We start from the raw sequence: 22,219 nt of genomic DNA, 5'->3' as shown, positions 1-22,219 counted from the left end.
ATATATGTCTTTCACAATTTTTTTTTGTAAAAATTATTTTATATGTATGAGTGCTTTGGCTGTATTTTGCCTGCATGATGTGTATTTTTATCAGCTCATGACCTCAAACTCATGGCATCTTTTTAATTACTATATATGTGTGTGTGTGCGCGTGCATGCGTGTGTGTGTGTATAAATATATAAATAAATATAACCTACTGAATCCATTCAGAGTTGCCTGTATGTTTTTAGGGCTGACCACTTGGTATTGGAAAGCCAATTAGGATGTTCACTCCTGAGGAAAGACTGATCCTCCCTCTCTCAGCTGTTATTAATTGCCTGTAGTTCTTCATGTAGAGATGGGTCTCTGTGAGATTTCCCTCATCTATGTTGGCATGACAGCTGGCATTGTCATTGTTCTGGCCTTGTTTAGCCATCCCCTCTTGTAGAGATTTTATGGGTATAGCTTTCCTGTCATATCTAGAAGACAGTCATACACAGACTTGCTGGTTCTCTGGTTCTTACAATCATCCCACCCCCTCTTCCAAGATGTTCCCTGAGCCTCAGATGTGCCCCTGGGTAGTGGATGTATCCTCTGGAGCTGGGAACCCCAAGGCCAGTTGCTCTCTGCATTTTGACTAATTGTGGCTTTCTGTAGTGGTCCTATCTGCAATAAGGAGAAGCTTCTTTGATGGGGTGAGAGCTTCCTGTGGGTCTAAGGATGGGAACTTAAATTGCAGTTAGGAGTTTATACTGGTTTAGGAAAGTGGCTGTAGTAGGTTCTCTCACTAGCCATGGGTACAGTATCAGACGCATTCCTAGTTTTGGTGTTAATTGATTGCTCAGGTCTGTTTCTGTGAAATGGAAGCTAACTTATCTTTGTAAAGACTTGTGATAACAAGTTTATAGCCACACTCTCTGGGGTGTGCAGTTCACTTGGAGTATTTTGCCCCAGGCACTTTGTGTGGCTTGATGTTTTGAGCCTTTCAGATTCTAGATATGAAAGTGGTTTGACATTAATTTATAGCAGGAGAGCTTCCAGAGATCTCTGCACGGTCACAGCCAGTGAGCCTAGCCACATTCAATGCTGCTGTTCTGTGACTTCATTGTTAGAATATTTCCTGTAACTTGCAAAAATTGGTATTTCTAGTTATTTCTATTTAAATGTTTTATTCATGACACATTTCTTAACTATAAAGTATGCATCTAGATATTCATTGATTTTTTTTTTCCCCCTTTAGTAACAAAGCAGTATTTTAAGCTAATATAATGGTGTTTTTGCCTAATGGAAAGAAAGATTATGTTAAATTTGAAATTGTGCTCCCTAAATTATGGAATGGCATATTACTGTTTGGCAGGTAAGATTATAAAAGGTGCTATGGTGAGAAAATTCTAGTGTAAGGACCTGTTTCTCAGGGAAACTGATTTTCCAGAAGTTTGATGCCCAGCTTGCTTTTTTGCTCTCCTTTGGTGTTTATTTTGTGAAGCTGGAGCCTCTTAAAGGGACGGGCAAGACCTGTGGCTTCCAGGTGTGAGGGCCTTCTTCTTAGGGATCTTGGTGACATTTGTATTTCCCCTTTCCTTTATTTCCTGCCACAGTGAGATTTTTCTTCAAAATGTCCTGGTAAAGAACTGACGAGGTTCTGGTCCTCAGGGTCAGAAGTGCCTGCTGGAGGGGTCTTGATAAGGTCTCCCTGGGTGCTGTAGGGGTCTTGATAAGGTCTCCCTGGCACCACCTTGCTGTAGGTGGACAGTGGTTGGTTGGACCTGAGTCATATGTTGGAGTCAGACAAGACTCTATAATCATTTTGTTAATAGAATAATTGACACAAGAGGTTTCTAGACAAGCAAACTCTATTAATGTGTACCATATCTTGACCTGGTACTTTAAAGTTTTTTTAAAAAGAAACCCTGGTAAAACATAACATAAAAATTGGCGTGCTAACCTTTGAAAAGTGTTTGTTGTGTAGGAGGTCTCCAGAACTTTTATCTTGGATATGGAAACTCTGTACCTGCTAACTAAACAGTAACTGTACATTTTTCTCCTCCAGCCCCAGAATTCCATTAGGTCCTTTCTGCACCTCATACAAATAAACCAGGGGTACATATTAGCCATTATATAAGTGGTGTATTTCATTTAAATGTGAAATATGTTCTCAAACTATTTTCATATAGGAGAATTTCCTTCATTTTCAAGAATGAGTAATAGTCTGTTGTGCGTATGTGTCTGTTTTGTTACTGTTCATCTGCTTGTCTATAGACGGACATTTGGGTTGCTTCCACCTGAAAGCTGTTTTGAATGATGTTTCTATGAACATGGGTACAAATATGAGACCTGTTTTCAACCGTCCTGTGAACTGACAGTTTTATAGATAATTCTAATTTAGACAAGTCCAAAACTGTAATCATCTTTTCCCTTGAAAACTATCCTTTATCTTAAATACACAATGATGTTCTTTCGTGTGTTTGGCCTTGGCCTGCCATGGATACTGGGCACCAGATTTTGACTTGCAGTCCCTAATCATCCTGTCAGTTCATGAGTCTGTTTACTCTCAAGATGTTCTTTGAGTAAAGTGTTTCGGAGTTGCATGAGTGCCGATTGCTGTGAGGTGGCTCTGTTTATCCTCTTACAATCTGGAACGAGTACGGATGATGTGTTCACAGCCTGAGAGGTCCTGTAGAGAAGAAGTTCATTGACTCAGCCATTTTCAAATCTGTCTGGCTATGGAACCATCTTTTTAATTAACACACACTAATATATTAAGGTTAAAAGGCAGCTTGATGTGCTCCTGTCTACCTTCACTTCATTTGTTGGTTCTTAGTTTGCTTTATTTATTAATTTCTATTGATTGATTGTACCGGGAGTGGACCTGTAGCCTCCTGTGAGCATTCTACCCCTGAACCACATCCCAGTCACCTATCTACACTTCTCCCTTCTCTATGCCTTCTCTACTATAGCTTGTTGTGCAAACTTGAAATCAGGGATTTTCAGTCTTTTTCCATTTCCTACTCTCTTTGGCAGTCAGTTGGGGAATAGCATTCCGAAGACAAAGTGAAACCTGTGTGGTTCTGAATCACTCATGGCTCTGCAAGAAGTTTGATCTTGTGTTTCTGACTAGCAGTATCAAGTGCAGAGACTTGTGAGGTGGGAAATAGCTTTTACTCACCTGGAAAATGGGGGGAAACAGGAGAATCCACCTTCTAGATTTGTTGTGAGTCCTTGTGTTTAAAGCAGTATCTGATATGTGTATGTGCACCCCTCCCCATACCCCCCATCAGCATTCCCTCTAATTAATGCTTTTGGTGTTCTGAAGGAGGAAAATATAGAAAACAGAACTTTATTTATTAAGATTGAATTGTCAAAGACTAGAAAACAAAAAACCACAAGAGGAAACACTGGAAGGAAGTGAGGTTACACATGCCTGGCTGACTTAGAAGTTTTTAATTTTTATTGAGTCTTTAGTATTTACTCCAGAAAGTATCAGCAGTCGAGAGTGAGAGTTTCAGTCATAGCTACAGGACTTGGGACAAGTTACTATAATATCTTGCCAGCCACCACTTGCTTATTTGTAGAAGTGGGGCTGGTTAGACTTGCTGGGTCTAATTGAAATGCTAAATGAGATAGTCTGCAGAGCCCAGCCTGTTGGCAGGCAGGCAGGCAGTAAAGGCCTTCCAGGCGAGAAGAGGATCCCTGTGTGGGCACTGCTCAGCTCCAGTGTGTCTTCTTTTGTGAGTGGTAAATCTCCCTTTAAGGCTTCCTCCTGTAGCTGGTTGTGTGTGTGTGTGCTGGTGTGTGTGTGTGTGTTTGTGTGTGTGCTGGTGTGTGTGTGTGTGTTTTCTTTAGACTTAGCTTATGTGTATGAATGTTTTGCCTGTACCTGGTGTCCATAAAGGTAGAAAGGGAATTGGATCCTCTGGATCTAGAGTTAAGAATGCTTGTGAGCTATGGTGCTACTGTGCTACCGCGTAGGTGCTGAGAGCTGAATCTAGGTCCTTCCTCTCTCTGCAAGAGCAGCCAGCGTTCTTAACCACGGAACCATCTCTCCAACATCTGTTTTGTTTTGTTTTAGTATGACTATAATTCTTTCTCAGTGTAGCACACTGCTACCAATGGGTAAATTTGGGTGGTAGCCCCAAGACAACAGCTCTGTTAAAACTAAGTGTTTGGCAACATATGCCTTCTTTCTCTCTTACCCTGAGTTTCACAGAAGGGCTCTTCAGCAGGCTCATGCCCCTCCTGAAGTACTTTGCTCCATGATCACTTTCCTAAATGCCAAGCTAGGCTCTTGTTAGATTCCAGAGGATTTCTAGAGGCAGAAATGTACAGAACCATTGCTTTCTTTCTTGCCCAGCTCTTGGGAAGTTATGTCTAAGAGCAGCGTTTCCTTGTACAGTAGGAATAAGAGCTATGCCAACTTTCCTAAGAGTTCTTAGGTTTTACTGTTCAGAGGCAACTGCTTTTCCAGGACTAGGGATGGAAAGCCTGCCTGCCGTACACACAGACTTCATGGGCGTAGCGGCTAGGATTTAAGAGAGAAAGGCAGGAAGATCAATAGTTCTAGTATTATATGCTGTAATAAGTTCAGGGGCAGCCTGGTAATGGCAAATGCCTTTAATCCCAGTGTTTGGGAGGCCAAGGCAGCTGAATCTCTTGAGTTTGAGGCCAACCTGTTCTACCTAGGGAGCTCCAGGCCAGCCAAGAATTGTACCACCATATACTTTTTTTCCTTTCTCATCTCATTTTTTTTTTTTTGAAAAATTGAGGTAAGAAAAGCTTTGAAAATATTCACTGTGTTCACAGATTCCTAAAATATTTGGTTGGTCAAGATGAAACATTGCCATTTTAACTTTTCATTTCTGTCATCATTTAGTGTGTGTGAGAGGAAAGGGTTTCTAAGAGTGCTGTGACATTGCCTGTCTAAAGTGCTTCCCTGGATATAAGAGATGCATTTTTTTTCAGATGTAGATACAAGGTATAGCAAATTCTTGGCTCCCTTAAGCCCTTAGGGATGAATTATTTTGAGAAAACTTAAGTTTTCTGGATGTTGAGAATTTGTTCTTTTTTTTTTTTTAAATATTTTTTATTATTACATATTTTCCTCAATTACACTTAGAATGCCATCCCAAAAGTCCCCCATACCCCCCCCCCCCACTTCCCTACCCACCCATTCCCATGTTTTTGGCCCTGGCATTCCCCTGTACTGGGGCATATAAAGTTTGCAAGTCCAATGGGCCTCTCTTTCCAGTGATGGCCGACTAGGCCATCTTTTGATACATATGCAGCTAGAGTCAAGAGCTCGGGGTACTGGTTAGTTCATAATGTTGTTGCACCTACAGGGTTGCAGATCTCTTTAGCTCCTTGGATACTTTCTCTAGCTCCTCCATTGGGGGCCCTGTGCTCCATCCAATAGCTGACTGTGAGCATCTACTTATGTGTTTGCTAGGCCCCAGCCTAGTCTCACAAGAGACAACTATATCAGGGTCCTTTCAGCAAAATCTTGCTAGTGTATGCAATGGTGTCATCGTTTGGAGGCTAATTATGGGATGGATCTCTGGATATGGTAGTCTCTAGATGGTCCATCCTTTTGTCTCAGCTCCAAACTTTATAACTCCTTCCATGGGTGATTGTTTCCAATTCTAAGAAGGGGCAAAGTGTCCACACTTTGGTCTTCGTTCTTCTTCAGTTTCATGTGTTTTGCAAATTGTATCTTATATCTCGGGTATACTAAGTTTCTGGGTTAATATCCACTTATCAGTGAGTACATATCATTTGAGTTCTTTTGTGATTGTGTTACCTCACTCAGGATGATGCCCTCCAGGTCCATCTATTTGCCTAGGAATTTCATAAATTCATTCTTTTTAATAGCTGAGTAGTACTCCATTGTGTAAATGTACCACATTTTTTTGTATCCATTTCTCTGTTGAGGGGCATCTGGGTTCTTTCCAGCTTCTGGCTATTATAAATAAGGCTGCTTTGAACATAGTGGAGCATGTGTCCTTGAGAATTTGTTCTTATAATAACCATATTTTAAAAACTCTGAGAAAGTTCAAACGTGCATTTGCTTTTCTTTCCCACTCATGTTTTGTCCTTCAGGTTGGTGATGCTGAGCTCTGTGCTCATGGGGACACAGCATCGCCACAACAGGAAGACTACCCGTGAGTGCTGAGCAGGAAGCACCAAATCCCTCCACACTGCACTTCATTTTCCAGGAAGCTGAGATCGAAAACCTACTTATGTAATAGAAATTCTCTCCAGAATTGGATGAGTTCTCCATTCACATGCATATGTTCCTGCATACTTGCTCACATACGCAAGTGCATGTGTGGCTGACAACATACACACATGCATCCACACATACACATGTACACATACAGGCAGGGTATTTATTCCACCATGAAGAGCTATAGCCTAGAATTCTTGTGCTTTCTATAGTTTTTCTGTTAATTCCATGTTTTCTCAGGGCTGGTAGTATGTCCGTGTGTGGGACCAGTTCCTGAGGACTCTTAGGCTTGCTGTGTAGCCCCAGAGAGAAGTACTGATGGTGACATGAGACACTTGTGACTGTATGTGTAGTCTCTGAAGCCTTTCCTTGGTGAATATGTATTATCTGTGTGCTCCAAATTCTGTATTGCATGCCAGCCCGTTTTTAAAGGAGTGTTATTGAGTCACCTTGTTTGGGGGAATACTGCCTCATTCTTTCTCCAGGTTCAGCTTTTATTGATTTGTGACACATGTACGTCAAAGCTATAGTGCTAGGTAGATTTAGAGTACAATTTAGAACTCTGTGGTTTCTGTGGATTCATTTCAAGCCCTGTATAGGAATTATATTTTTGAACATAACCTTGTAAATAACAACATCTCCTTTGTGCCCAGATCCTGTTAGGCTTGGTTTAATCTGTGAATCTCTATGCATTGATATCTCCGTTTAAAGAAAAGGGAATCAATGTTTGGATAAATTAAGTACCTTGTTCATTTTGTAAATGAGTAATTCTTGCCTGACATGAAAACTTACGCCTTTTCATACACTAAAAACATACTATCTGCTAGCATCAGACTGGAAACTGGTGATGTAAGCTTCTGCAGGAGGCTTCGCTGGAAGAGTGGAGCTGGGATGCTTTTCTCCTTGCTGCACGTTGCTCTTCCCAGCTGTGCCTCAATCTCTGTGTTTATGCTTTTACTTAGAACCACCTGGCTCAAGGGCTGACTGCAGCTTGAATAGTGTGCCATGGGTACTAGGTATCTTGAGGGTAAAGTATATTATCAACTTTCAGGTAATAATTCTTTGAACTCATGAGCCAGAAGAATTTCTAGAAGACGGATGGCTGGTAGATTTCTAGCTGAACAATCTATTTAACACTAAATTAATTATAACGTTAAGAATGTATTCCCTGGTAATGGGCAAAAAGACACCGTAGTGGTGCTCTTACATCAGTCAGGGCAGAGCAGATGGCAGTCCTTTGTTCATCCTGGCTTGATATCTAGCTTGGTGGCCACAGCTGTCTTATGCCTAGGACTCATCAAATCAAATCAAATCAAATCAAATCAAATCAAATCAAATCAAATCCAGGCAGCACAATGCAGGAGGAGGAAAACAGACAGAGACCTATGGACTGCTGACCCACCCACGGACTGCCCACAGCAGCACAGGAGGGCCATAGATAACCACTTGCCGCCTCGCCATGCAGCACAGATGGGGGATCTCATGCAAGGGGCCCCCAGCCATGTGGCCAGCCTACAGTGGGTGCCAGCACAGCGTACAAGTATGTGGTGGTCAGGTAGGAGAGAAGGAGAAGTTGAGCATTAGGAGAAGAGATGGAACTGGAGACTGGAGGGTAGAGAGGAGGAGCCTAATGTGAGCCACCAGCCCTGCCACCTGGAGCCATGGTGAAGTCCTAGCCTAAGCTGCTGCTGAGGGCCATGTCAGGGTCATGACTACACAGCAGCAGGGGGCGGTGTCAATGTCCATGGCTCATAATAGCACTAGAGAACATGGGGATGTCCCTGGTTGGGGCAGCTTCTAGGAATCACATGGATGTTGAGGGGCTGTTCATAACTTGCCCTGCCTGACTCTGGATGCAGCATACTGGAGAGCTGGCCCTACCTCTCACTGGCTGCAGCATTCAGAAGAGGGGCTTTGTGCCTCACCCCAGAAGCACAGTGAAGCTGGCCCTGGTGGTGATGGTGGTGGTATGTATGTATGTATGTGTAAGTGGTGACCCCTCCACTCATCTGCCATGGGGTGACATTGGTGTAGAGATGATTGTCACCCCATCCCCCACTCCCCTACCTCAGTCAGTCAGGAAAGCCACTTATAGGGTCATGAGCATGGGAGAGCTAGACCTACAACTCTGTAGCCCTCACCAACTGCAACACTCAGGAGAGAGGGCCCTGTAACCCTCCTTGGCGGCACAGTAGTGCTGGCCCTGGTCAGGGGGGCACAGGTGACCCAGCCTGAGGATGAGGGTGTGGGTGCAGGGTTGATGTCCCCCTACCACCATCTGTGGCAATCAGGAGATCTGGCCCTGGGGTCTAGAGAGCAGGTGAGCTGACCCTGTTCTTTGCAGGTTACAGCACTTAGGAGAGTGGACCCTGCACTACTTCTGGGCAGCACAATCAAGCTGGCTCTGGTGGAGGCGGGTATAGGTGAGCCACCCCCCCCCCCAGAGTGAGAATGTGGGAGAGTTGGCTCTACCATGCCACTGTCTGGCATGAGGTGGCATGGGTGCAGGGGTGATGCCCTCTCCCTCTTGCCACCTTCAGTAGCCAGGAGATCTGTCCCTGGGGCCATGAGAGTGGAAGACCTAGCCCTGCCCTCTCACTAGCTATAGCACTCAAGAGAGCAAGTACTGCACATTGCATTGCCTGGGCAACACAATGGAGCTGGCTCTGATGGCAAAGGTATGGTTGGACCAGCCTAGAGGGTGTGAGAGCAGGAGAGCTTGGGAGAATTGGCTCCCCACACCCTGACTGGGCAGCATGATAGAGCTGGCTATGGAGGCGTGGTGTGGGTGAGCTGGCCTTAAGGGCATGTGAACAGGAAAGATGACTCTGCCTCCTGTGGATGGTGGCACTGAATAACTTAGCTAGAACAGTGCTGGAGAGCTTGCCCTGGTGTGGTGACCTGCTCAGCCACCATCCAGACCCAGATCTACAGATGTGAATTGGCCCATCCCATCCATCTATCATCTGCAAATGATTGAGATGCGTGAAAGGGCCAGTCCTGCTGTTCCAAAGCTGCAGGATCTCCATCACACAGGGCAACAACAGGATAACCAGGAGGAGTCCTGATAAGGATCCAATGCTGATAGTGTCATAGAAGCCAAAGATCTCAAACCAGACTCATGATTCATACTAATGAATGTGTACAAATGAAGATGTGTGGACAGAGGGATATACTGGGTCACTGTGAGATACTACAGCTTCCACAATGAGGTGTTTTCTAAGCTGTTGTTGTTTGTGTGGGCGCATTTGTGGATTTTACTTTTGGTGGGAGTCTGCAAGGGCACATGGTGGATACAAGGGGACAGGGAGATGAGTGGGGCTGGGGAGCATGAGGTGAAACTCACAGATAATAAAACGTTAAAAACAGGTTGTGTGTGCAGAGGCTTACAGTTCTGTTCTGGGGATTCTAGGAAGCCTATCGTAAGATGGATACTGTTATCTCCCTCTACCCATGTCACGTCCTGTGTGGACATGCAATCCTGAGAAGAGAGATTTCAGGGAACATTTGCTTCCCAGGTTGTATGACAAATTTAAATTTATTTTTTGGCAGTGAACTCAACTTTAGTTGAAAAACTCACAAGTATGCAGTTTTGTGTTAGTTTTTTCCGCTGGTAGTGGTTTTGAACTTTATAGGTGGTTCTGGGAATGGGAAATAAAGGAAATAAATAGCTCTGATGTCAGAGGAACAGGAAGAGTAAGATCAAGTAGGAACAGCCCCAGCAAATCCAAACCAATTAGCTTTATTCATAATGGATTAAAGATAATCAAATATACATCTCAGAGTCCATAAAGTTGTTCTTGACTTTAAAAAAGTAATGTCTTGTATTTTCATATATCTAACTGAATGTAAAAGAACTGACTTCTCAGATGTGAAACAGCATTCGTTTAATATATTTTGTAGGCTGGGCATGGTGGCATATGCCTGTAACCCCAAACTCGGGAGGCCGATGCAGGAAGACTGTGAGTTGGGATATGTAATGAAACAGACTTAAAACAAATCTATACACACAAAATTGTACTTTGTGTTTTTTATCAAGGAAAATAATTTAGTGTATACCGAAGTGACCTGCAGATGGACCATCTCATCTAGAGAATACCAGGCTTCCAGTGAATTGTGGCTAGGCCAGTTCTCTTCATCCTGAAGGATCGAACCCAATACTGAAAAAAATTTACAACAAAGCATTTTGCAGGATCCTGTACTTTTTTCCTTGGAGAGGGGGATTGTTCCATGAGTGATTTGGGATATAATTACTGCTCTAATGATAGTCTGCTGATGCCTGTAACACACATTTTATCTTTAAAGTCAGAGTTGGAGTTAATTGGAGTATCTTTTATTGTAGAATGAATCAGTGGCATTAAGTGACGGAGGGTGACATGTTCAAGAAGGGCAGCAATCCAGGCCTAGGATGAGTGCAGGCTTCCCAAGAGAGAATCACAAAGAAAACTTTGTTTTGGGCTGGGCTGATGGCTCTGGATAAAGTGCTTGCTGACATTTGAGTTCCTGAGTCCATGTAATGGTGGCATGGGAGCGTGTGTGTCGGTCATCTCACAGTGCCTGTGGAGAGCTGGGCTGTGGAGGCAGGAATCTCCCTGGAACCTTGGTATATGTAATAGGTAGGGGATGAACCTTAAACCCTAAGACCAAGAAGACTTAAACCATAAACTCTGAAACAAGCCTGTCTGAAACAAGGTGGAAAGTGAAGGTTGACATCTGAGGTAGCCTCAGGCTTCTGCACCTGCACCGTGATACATGTGTACCCACATTCACACACAAGTGTGCATACAGGAGCACATCATACGCAAGGGCAAATGAAAGATTAAAAACACCTTTGTGCTAATAATTGTAGGTTGGCAGAAAGTTGCTAAGGTGTAGAGAGAAAGTCTGTTCTAGAGTTAAACTTGAACATAAGCAGAAATCTCTGAAGTGTTAAGGGCATTAGGCTTATTAAAAAAAAAAAAAAAACAAAACCAACGTAAGATACTCAAGGAGGTGTCTGAATCATCCTTTGGAACTAGTTTCTGAAAGGCTGCAGGCGTAAATGCAATAATAGCTAAAATTCAGATGGTAGACTGTGATGTGATTTGTAGAAGGGATTTTCCTAGAATCCAGAGATGCCACTGGGAGGTTCCTGTGGTGTTTCCCCATAATATGGTTTGTCCTTTGAATGCCTGTGAGCCTCTTGTGGGATGTAGGCTCGGTGGTGTCAGAGTAACAGGTGGTGGCCAGGAACCAGCATTGCATTTGATCAGCTACCCAAAATAGCAAAGGTTACTCAGGCTTCATGAGGCCCCGAGTCCAGCCTGGGATGGGAGTGTCAGCCCCAGACTGACGTCAACCCGACCTTCTCTTTCTGCAGTGTGGATGGTATGAGCCTATCTAGGGTTCCAATTTAGGATGTGCTGCTCTACGTGGTTGTTCATACCAATCGGGTTTAACCTTGTGAAACTTCCATTTCTTTTATAAAATGTCAAGTATCAGCAATTTCATACAATTTAGCTTTGTCATATTAAGAATTCTTAAAAGGTAAAGTAGCATTTTCTAAGGAAACTAGCTCTCTACCTCTTCCTCTACCTCTTCATTTACATAGGAGATGGAGCACTCACATGTGTTAAGTGATTAAGCAACCTAATATCTTTATGGTCCTATGGGAATTTCTCCACTCATTCATTTACTCATTCATTCAAGTACTTATTTTGAGACCCTGTAACCCAGGCTGTCCCAGAACCGCTATCGGTATAGTTCAGGCTGACCTTGAACTTGAATCCCTCCCAAATGCTGGGATTACAAGTGTAACACCATACCTGGTTTTCTCCTTTTCAAAAACCACAGAGCTGCCTCTTACTCTCGCTCTAGTCTCCAAGCTGTGATGTTCCCAGCCTTTCTGTTAGGTCCTTATGTAGTTACACTTTTGAGAAGTCTTGGGGGTCTTGACAGTGACATGAGGCGCCTCATTTGACTGGATGGAAATATGAACCTACATAAAAAATGTAAGTATTTATGTTTATGCTCATGGAGAAGCCAGAGAAAGATATGGGTATCCTCCTCTATTGCTCTCAGTCTTATTCCTTTAAGATAGGATCTTTGACAGTTAGGCTGGCCTAGCTGGCTGGTGAGCTCTTTAGCTCTGCCTGTCTCTGTCTCCTAGTGTTGTACTTACATGCACAGCCATGTCTGGTTTTTGTTTGTTTTATTTTTTACATGGGTTCTGGGGATTCAAAGTTGTGTTCCTATGTTTGCAGAGCAAGCACTATCTTGTGAGACACCTTCTAGCCCCTATTTTTTTTAATCTTAAATATCTAGCATAGTATATATGCTCTTGTAATTTTTTTTGGAAATGTGTAGTTCAGAGCAGAGATAGAAACTTATTGAGCCTACTGGTAAAAATGGGTGTTCTTGCCTTGGAAGAGGAAGGTTGCTGCTTGCTCTCTCATTCTGTCTTCTGTGTGCTTGAATCCTGTCATGTCCAGGATGGAAAGAAGGGATCTGAAGATGTCTCTACCAGCCTCTTGTTGATCTCCTTAGATACTTGTAAAGACCAGGCCTGGTAGGGGCTTGGTGAATTGGACAGGCTGAGAGGTGTTCTTGGGCCACTGAGTCTTGGCCAGATCTTCTAATATCCAGGCACATGGACCGTGTTTAGGTTGTCGCTCAGGGTTCTGTCAGGTTTATTTAAGCATCATTTTTACTCTATCCCCAGCTCCCTAACCTCAGCCTCAAAGATACCTCAGCTCTTGTCAGATTCAGAAATGCTGGGTAGTCTGACTGCCACTCGGCTGAGTTGGAGGGAAAGACAGTCTGTTGGGGACCTGACTTCGAATGGGTTACAGCCTGTCTTCCTGGTTTTATCCTCTGATAGGCAGAGGATAAAGGAAAAGGTCAGAAATGATCTATGATACGTCTTTTCAGCAGTCTCCCAGGCGGTTGTTTAGGTTTCGGTCATGGGGAACAGGAGACTGGAAACCAGTTCACTGTGTGTGTGTGTGTGTGGGTGTGGGTGTGGGGGTGTGGGGGTGTGGGTGTGTGGGTGTGTGGGTGGGTGGGTGTGTGGGTGTGTGGGTGTGGGTGTGTGTGGGGGGGTGTGTGTGTGTGTGGGTGTGGGTGTGTGGGTGTGTGTGTGGGTGTGTGTGTGTGTGGGTGTGTGGGTGTGGGTGTGTGGGTGTGTGGGTGGGTGGGGCAGGATGAAGGATGTTAGGTGCATCTTCTCATTTTCATTGCCGGAGGGAACAGAGTTCACCCCCATGTCAGATGAGGACAGGGGGATCAGTATAACCTGTGCCTAGGATTAAGTTGCTGTTATAAATGGACCATAAAACTCCTGCTAGCTACTATAGCTAGTGCTGGGAACACTGGGGTTTGTACTAGTCAGTCTTCACTCACTGCTGACATGACAGTCTAAGTTACCCACTTTGAGGAAAGAAAGAAATAGGATACAGCCTCTGCATTAAGTTGGGTAGTGGTGATATGAATGTGTTTGCCACATTTCTGCAGAGACTCAGAGAAGAGAGTGTCCATGTTTTATAGGTAACTCTGGAGACTTACTCTTGCTATAGACTGATCCTTGATAGATACATCCTTGACCTGAGCTCCATCTTGTTTTGAAATGAAAATGCCAACCCTTCCCTGCTAGTGGTTTTTCCTTGCTGTTCTGTGGCCTCATTATGATGAGTCACCACAGTCACTGTTTGCAGGATGCCTGCCAGATGTTCCCAGTGTGAACACACTCTGCGCTTTCCTGCTTGGCTGTTCTCTGTGGCTCCCTGGCAGGCCCTTGCTTCCCTCCTCAAAAAGCAGTGGCACTGTAAGTGGCTTCACATATTGTGCCATTTACTGTGCTGTTTGCCAAGCAAGTTTTGTAGTTGCCAAGCTGAAGGAGATTTGGGAGGGGTCTCTGAGAATCCAGTAACCTCTTCAGAGCTGGTGATCAGGAGCAGGGACTGCTTTTGATTCCCCTCTCTTCTCCATGTGCTTTCTGCTTTCTAGGATGCCCCCGGCCCCTCCATCCCCTGTAGCCACTTCTGGGTTTTAGCCAGCATCTACCGTTCTTCATGGTGTTTAGGTCATAGTCTGTGAGTGTCCTAATTCCAGAGGGCTCCTGTATTTACAATTCTTTAGAGTATATGTATTTCTACTATATTCAGATGATCTCAAGAGGAGAGGAGTGTGGTATGTGCATCCTTTTATTCATATTCATCCCCCCCCCCACACACACACAATGTCTTCATGAGGTCCAGATTAGACTCTGGGTTCAAATTCCTGAAGGGAAGCTATGCCTTACACTGACTTGATTGCACTGTTTATAACATTAGTGATTATGGGGAGGTTGGAATGTTTCAGGCCCAGAGCCTACAGTTTGTCTTTAGTCTCCTTAATCAGCATTTATTGCTCACCTCTGTTATATCTGACCCAACATCCTTGTGACTTGTCATGTGAAACCTTTTGGGATATATTAACAGATCACAAGCTTCTACCAACCAAAAGTTAAAAATGTCATCGGATAATATCTGAGGCCTATAGCAGAGATTTCCCTTTTGGATACAACCAGCCTTCTTAGTGTGCGTACCAATGTATTTATTTATAACTTTGTTATCTTTATTTATGACTTTGTTACTGTAAAAACTTAATGAAATTATTACCTAGTTGGAACATGTAATTTGGGCTAATCAAAATCTGTGCGCTATGACTTCAAAGTCAACTTTCATTTATAGCATTAATATGAGAACTGTGTTATTTGTCAGTAGACTGAAATATGCTATGTGGTCCAGCTGGCCTTGAACTCTTGACCCTCTTGTTTCAGCCTCCTGATTATAGGCATGTCCTACCTGCCATGCTCAGCTTCCAGCAGCATCCCCTAGGAAGGAAATAGATTGCATTTTGCAGTACTAGAAATACACTATTCCCATTTTAGGCTAACTCCATCCTGCAATGGCATCAGTGACAAGAAGGTCCTCAGGGCTAGAGTTAATCCTGCAGGCCTGTGTTCAAGCTCCTGTGAGGGGCCAGCAGCATCATACTGCCCATGTCATTGAGGGAGGCTGAGGGGAGGGCCTCAGGTAGAGAGGTGGTGTCCCCAGCAGTGTGCACGTCCTCAGAAGTCTCCTCACTTCCCTGGAGCCCTACCCAGAGAACGGTGCGTCCTGTTGAGGCGAAGACTGCTCAGGGCTGAGAACTGCTGTGTTCAGGAACGGTTTTCCTGAGCTGTAGATTGTTCACATCTGATACCTTGATGCTGACTTTTGTTGCTCTAGATAGCTTCCTGGAATCTAAGAATCCAGAAGTTCAAAGCCACTCTGAGGAAGGGAGCTCTGTGTTCTGCTACACCAGGAAAGGGGAGGGGGTACATTTTCTTAGCTGTGGGAATTTCAAGAAGCTTGGTTTCTTTGTATCTGAGTTTGCTTATTTATAGGATTGAAGTAACAGTGGTAGCCCTTTATGTGTCACTGCGTAAATGTGTAAAATGTTTGGCATGGCTAATAGTGCAGTTTTAATTATATTTATTTGCATGTATGCGCATACGTGTGTGAGTGCTCACACACAGGAACATGCACTCTCACAAACATGAGCATGCACGAGCACACAGTCTTTATATTTTTCCATGGCTGCAGGCTGTATCAGCAATGGCTTTTGACTTTTAGCAGGGATAAAGAGCTTTGAGTTCATGGTGGATGTGCTAGCTAGTTTTATGTCAACCTCACACAAGCTAGGGTTATCTGAAAGGAAGGACCCTCAATTGAGAAAATGCCTCTGTAAGATCCACCTGTTGGGCATTTCTTAATTAGTGATCGATTCCCAACACATTGTGAGTTTGTGGCTCTGGGTTCTATAAGCAATCAGACTGAGCAAGCCATTGGGGCAAGCCAGTAAGCAGCCCCCCTCCATGGCCTCTGCATCAGCTCCTGTCTTCTGGTTCCTATGCTGCTTGAGTTCCTGCTCTCACTTTATTGCTTTTGATGATGAGCTGTTCTGTGGAATGGAGTGAAATAAACCTTTTCCTCCCCAGGTTGCTTTTGATCATGGCGTCTCATCCTAGTATTAGTAACCCTGACTAAGGTGGACATGCTCTCTTATTTCCTTTGTGTTACCCTCAGGATGTTACCGTGGGAGAGTAGAGTAGTCAGAAGTCCTCAGAGATGCCTTGGAGATTGTTTGATGCTGGACAGATGATTTCACCGTTGTATACATTTAAAAAGCAGAGGAGCATTAGTTAATATTGGAAGTAGCTGAGCAGCTTGTTCTGTCTCTGCATCTTCTGCAAGCCTTCAGAATACACGCTGGAGGGAAGCTTAGCAAACACGTTGCCTGTTGTAGTGGCACGTCCAGCTTAAGTAGCTTTTGTTAGCTGCAAAACCAGTGAGTCAAGCTGAACACACTTAGCTATGTAAGTAGCCTTGGATTAAACTGTTTATGAATCTTGATTTTCCTTTTTATAAAGTGATGTGATGATGTTTTCCTCAGAGTAGTGTTAGTGTGAGTAGTAGATGAGATGTAAAGAACCTATCACACTTGGGAGGAAGAGGCAGGTGGATCTCTGTGAGTTCGAGGCCAGCCTGGTCTACAGAGCTAGTTCTAGGACAGCCAGGCTACACAGAGAAACTCTGCCTCGAAAGCCAAAAACAAACAAGCAAACAAAAAACTTCCCAAAACAACAAAAATATATCAGTGGATAACAATGTGACTGTATTGCATAATAGAGCTAAGACTGTTGTAAGTGTATTGTCTGGATGTTGTTACCCTTCAAAGTCAGTATCCATTTAGAAAGTATTTAGGTTGCTTTTAGCCTGCTTGCCTGCCGCCTGCCTGCCTGTCTTCCTGCCTGCCTGCCTTCCTGCCTGCCTGCCTGTCTTCCTGCCTGCCTGCCTTCCTGCCTTCCTGCCTTCCTGCCTTCTTCCTTTCTTTCTTTTTAAGGCAGGAGGAGAGAGAAAGCAGATTCATACAGTTGAGGGGGGAAGGAAAGGGAGAGGGGAGAGGGAGAAGAAGAAAAGGAGGAGAAGGAGAGGGAGAGGGAGGGAGAGAGGGAGAGAAGGAGAGAGAAATAGAGATTGAGAGTCACATCCCCAGAAGTTGAGTTACCTGATGTGGGAAGTGAACTCAGGTCCTCAGCAAGAGTAGCACGTGCTCCTAACTACTGAGTCATCTCAAGGCCCATGTTTACAGGGATTTTTTTTTTTATCCCCATTATGAACAACACACAATAATACTCAGGCTGCCCAATCTCTGTGTGTTTTGTGTGTTCTTAGGGTACATTTCTGGGAGTAACAGAAGTGCCTGATTTTCGCCCTTATTTCATTATCAGATTCAGATTGTCTCCAGGTAACCTTTCCCTCTCCCACAGCGGTGGGAATAGGCAGCTGTGGGAGGGTAAGGAGAATGTGGACTTCCTGCCACCTGGTAAGCTAAGAACAAGGGCTCCTTAGGCATTGGCTGAGCTCCCAGAGGCAATGGCCTAGGACATAGCCAGTCAGCCTTGTGCCATATTGGCTGGGTGAGGTGGATTCTTGTTTCTGCTTTGTGGGTGTAGAAGAGGTATGGACTTGGCTGAGTCACACTGAGTTATAGGTCTAGGTGTCTGTTACAGGTATGGGAGCCTCACTGTTGACAAGCAGAAAGGGAATTCAAAGTTTTTGTTAATTTGTACTTATTTTTATTGTGTGTGCACAGCATATACGTGGAGATTAGAGGATAGCTTTCTAGACTTGGTTCTTCCTTCCACCATGGGATCTGGAACTCAATCTGCAGAGGTGCTTTTACCTAGTGAGCCATCTCAGTAGGCTTGTTTGTTCTTGGTTAGGCCCTCTTTCACCAGGAAATGTATTCTTTGAAGAGTTCAAGTGAATGGGGTGGGCAGCTAGTACAAGCCCATCTGGAAATGCCTTCCTCTAGGAATGTTAGTACCTGCAGAGAACCTGCAGATCAGTCGAGTCTGATTCTAGAAACCAAGAGTCTATTTCAAACCCAGTGGAACACAGTGTTAGGTCTCAAAGAAACTCAGGACAAATGGGTTAACTGAGGTGCCTATTAATATATATTAATATATAATATAACACTGGCCACCAAGACCTCAGCATCCCAAGTACCTTCTACAGAGCTCTGGCTCCTCTCCATGCTCCTCACCCATACCCTAAACCTTTCCAGCCTGTTGAGCTTTGTTTCCCTTCCCCCACCCTTTTCCCTCTGTAACCGGGCTATTTTGGCCACATGCTCTGTTGGCTCCCCTCTCTTGTCCTTCTCTTTCCTCTTTTTCTTTCACTGTCCCCCACCCTCACCCCCATTGCCCGGTCTATTCTGCTGGCCATGTTCAGTCTGGACTCTTCCACATGCCTCTGGCTGTTTGCTCCCTCATATCTACACTAAATAGCTTCTCCCCAACCATACTTAGGAGTGGGCATATCCCCATTTTCATTTACATAAAACCTAACGAGCTTCTCAATGAGATTAAGTGTGTATACAGTCATAGATTAGGACTCATACCTACTGAAAATAATCAAGAGGTCAGTGCAGGGGCCTATACCAAAAGCAGTTGGGGTGGGCGTACAGGCAGCAGAATTGTGGTAATAAGCGCTGAACTTCGGCTTGAGTTCTGAGACTATGTTGTGAGTTTAGTTTTGGTTGCAGTATATGAGAGGCTGGTTTGCTTGTGTAAGTAATTGCCTATAAGAATAGTTTGATATTTACCTTGTGATTTTTATTTTTAAAGGATGCTCTTTATTTAAATTGACCTAGATGCCTGAAAGATGGATAGGTGGAATCTTTTGTCTCAAAGAAGAATCTTGTTATTTAGCGAATGCTTCTGGTTTGTCTCACAAAATGCAAAGTGGATGCTTGTGCATGCTCACTCCTTTATTATAGTACAGCCTTCAAAACATGCATCTGTTGTTGTGTAACTGGCTACTCTCTGGGATAACAGCACAAACCAGCAGATGTGTCTGTCTGCTTGGCCTGACCTTTGATTGAATGTGCTACAAGTATATGATATACTTGCTGGAACAATTTTAAAGGAACGGTACAGGCTAAACTGGAAAATAATAGACACAGCCTCCTTTAGAATCAGTGATTTATTTAGTATTCAGAGATAAGCTTAGAATCATTGAGAATAGCTTTGTTTTGCGGGTAAACAAAAAGGTTGCATGTAGAATATTTTTCCCTATAAAACTTAATTTTGTACAGGCATATTTAATTTGAAAATTTGAAGTATATATACTTCAGAATGAAATTTGACTGCTATAGCACCTTGAATCCTTTAGCTCCTCAGAATACAGGTTGAAAAATCTTCATATTACTGCTGTGCGTGCATGTGCGAGCGTTCGAGTGCCACAAACCTAAGCTTCTCTAAGACATTTTTTTTTCCTTTGCTGAACATTTGGGACTCCCTGAGGAGGTAGAAAGGACACTTGAGTAACAGCCTGCTCTTGGTTTTTGCCTTTGCTCATCTTTAGAGCATGGTTGTATGACCTATTCTAGACACCAAGATGCTGGCTTTAAGGTAAATGGCCTTGCTGCAGGCCCTCTGGTCCCCTGTGCCTGTGTAGGAAAGAGTCTCTAGAGTAGATGGGCAGAGATTAGGATGAAAATGACAATCAGTCAAACACACAAGAGAGGTGTTGAATCTGAATGCAATGCTCCAGTCGAGCATCAGACTTTTATAATACAGAATAAATTGCAGAACAAGGCACATTGAATTTTTCCAGGTGCAAAAGGAGTGACTTCAAAAGGAACCAGATAAATGTATAACACTAGAGATTAACACAGATGCAAGGGGAGTGACTACAAAGGGAATTTGTAGGAACCAGATAAATGTTTACATTAGAGATTAGCACTTTCTGCCAGGCAAGAGTTTTACACTTAGAGTTAATAGCCCCAGGGTAGTTAACTCTTGACACGCCTCAAGAATAATGTAGTGTCACTGACCCCAAAATTCTCTAGGCCTCGTTAATTCTTATCTATATCTGGAGACTGTCCATTTTCAGTATAGTATACTAATTTGCTCTTGGCATGAAATGTAGTCTGTAATAAGAATTTCTATCTCAGTGAGAATTTTAGTCTCTATCTGTAAACAGCTGAGTAAAATGGCAAGTGCCTAATTGTTTTCTGAATGGGTTAAGCTCCTTGCTGCTATCTGGAATCTAAGAACACTGGGAAAGGCTTTAGCTATGTTAGAATACAATCTTAAAAGGCATTTACTATAAGGTGATGCTTAATAGAGTGCACGTGAATCTATACACTAGATTAATGTGGTGGAAATTTGAATATAATGGGTTAGGGAAAGAGATGCCATAACTCTGGGAGGAAAATTTCCCTGGACTCTTATCCTCATGAAACAGCTTCCAGGCTTTTCGCCTGACAAACCGATCCAAACTGGAGAGTTGGCTTTCGCCAGAATATCCAGGAGGAGAGTCCTAGAAATTCATTTCTCATGAGCAGCTTTTCGGCATTTCTGCCTCACAAGCTGACTCCACCAGAGTGCCCTGACAGGCCTGAGCCTACACTTCTGGTGGTATTTCTTGATCTGAAATTTTTTTCATTACTTTTTAGTGCTTCGAAACTTATCCAGGCCTGAACTTTCAGGTTTCTCTGCTTTGACAGGCAATAACACCTTATCTGATAAACGAGGTGGATTAATGAGTGCAGTGAACTGAGTACTGGCTACTCCTCCCTGGGTTAGTGTATCATTAGTTTCCCTGGGATAGAATGCGCTTCTCTCAAATGGATAGTTCAGGGGTATTTGGAGCTTTACAGATGAGGTTGTAGTCTTACTAGGCATCCAGTACAGGAATTGGGTAACTAAGGACCTCATGATGTCTTAGAAGGGCCACATGTACAGAAGGCTGTGGTGTGAAAGGTGGAGAAGGGGCCTGAGGAAAGTGTGAACAGAGTGCTGTGAAGGCTCCAAAAGTAGGTTCTTTCTTTCATGTGAGCAGCTAGGAGCAGCTTGAGTGGACAAGGGAGGACTTGAAGGGAGGAGCAGAAGATTGATAAAGGGCTCCTCTCCTGAGCCAGGTCATAGGTGGACAAATATCAGTGTGCTGAGAAGCTGGAGCACAGGGACCAAGCCATTGGCAATATCAAGGAGGCAGAACAAATCAAGCATGTTCAAGGTGATAGGCTGGGGCCAGCACCCAATATGCCTGGGTACCTTTTCATGTATGAGGCCACTGTGGGCATGGTATACACAGCTTAATTTAAAGACCTAATTTGTGAGCTCTCTCAAGCCCCTGTGCTTCTGGCTGAGGAAAAACAGTTTTTTTTTGTTTTTTATTATTATTATTAATCAATTTTAAAAATCTGATGTGCTTTCTGTGTGTCTGCCCACCTCTGGAGTTTACACACAGGCAAAGTATACTAGAGAAGGTGCTGTTGTGACTACTCTGTCAGACAGGCATTTTTATAGGTGCCTACAGATTTGTAGTATGGGCTTGGAGCTAGATCTGGGCTCTCTGTCTCTCTTTGGACTATGAGCCTTGGATTTAGGTCTCGTTTAGTCCCCTGCAAAGTAGGAATTAGCATCTTGCCATGTCATTTTGGGAGTCAGGTGTGTAGCAATGTATGCCTCAAGTCAGAATAGGTGCTCAGGTGTTGGGAGTAGGGACTCCTGGATGCCAGGGTAGAGAGCTTTGCATCCCCATCAGAAGTCTCTGAATTTATTGATTGTCTTCTCCTTTATTACTGAGGTTAGGAAGCCTAATCAGTTGGCAGGACTCATTGAAGTCATTCTGGGATGGATTTTAAAGCCATTCCCAAGCTCATAGAAACCATGCCACAGAGTGTACTTTTGTTTGTTTCATTATGAAATTATCATTCAAAGGCCCCTGTTGGTACTAGTTCACTCTGGCTGTACAGTCATGTGCTTGGGCAAATATGTGGTGACATATACTATATATCCTTATCGTATGCACGGTGATAGTTTTGTACAGAGAATTTACATTGCTTTCACAGATTTTCTTGTGCTCTCCGGTCCGTCTCTACCTCCCTTGTGTATTTGCTGATGTGGTCTTGGGTGTTGGTAATTGGGCAGGAATGCTAGC

The 22,219-nt window shown here is 43.7% G+C and overlaps 1 protein-coding gene and 1 pseudogene across 6 annotated transcripts in view; both read left to right on the top strand.

Annotated features, from left to right (window-relative positions):
- Jak1 (Janus kinase 1) overlaps window positions 1–22,219 on the top strand; it is a 113,309-nt gene that overhangs the window by 16,838 nt on the left and 74,252 nt on the right. The window lies entirely within an intron of this gene.
- Gm52754 lies at window positions 7,365–7,500 on the top strand (annotated as a pseudogene).

This window comes from Mus musculus, chromosome 4 (genome assembly GCF_000001635.26).
Source record: "Mus musculus strain C57BL/6J chromosome 4, GRCm38.p6 C57BL/6J".
Classification (NCBI taxonomy): domain Eukaryota; kingdom Metazoa; phylum Chordata; class Mammalia; order Rodentia; family Muridae; genus Mus; species Mus musculus.
Note: the sequence above shows the minus strand (reverse complement) of the source record. Positions and strands in the feature narration are given on the sequence as shown.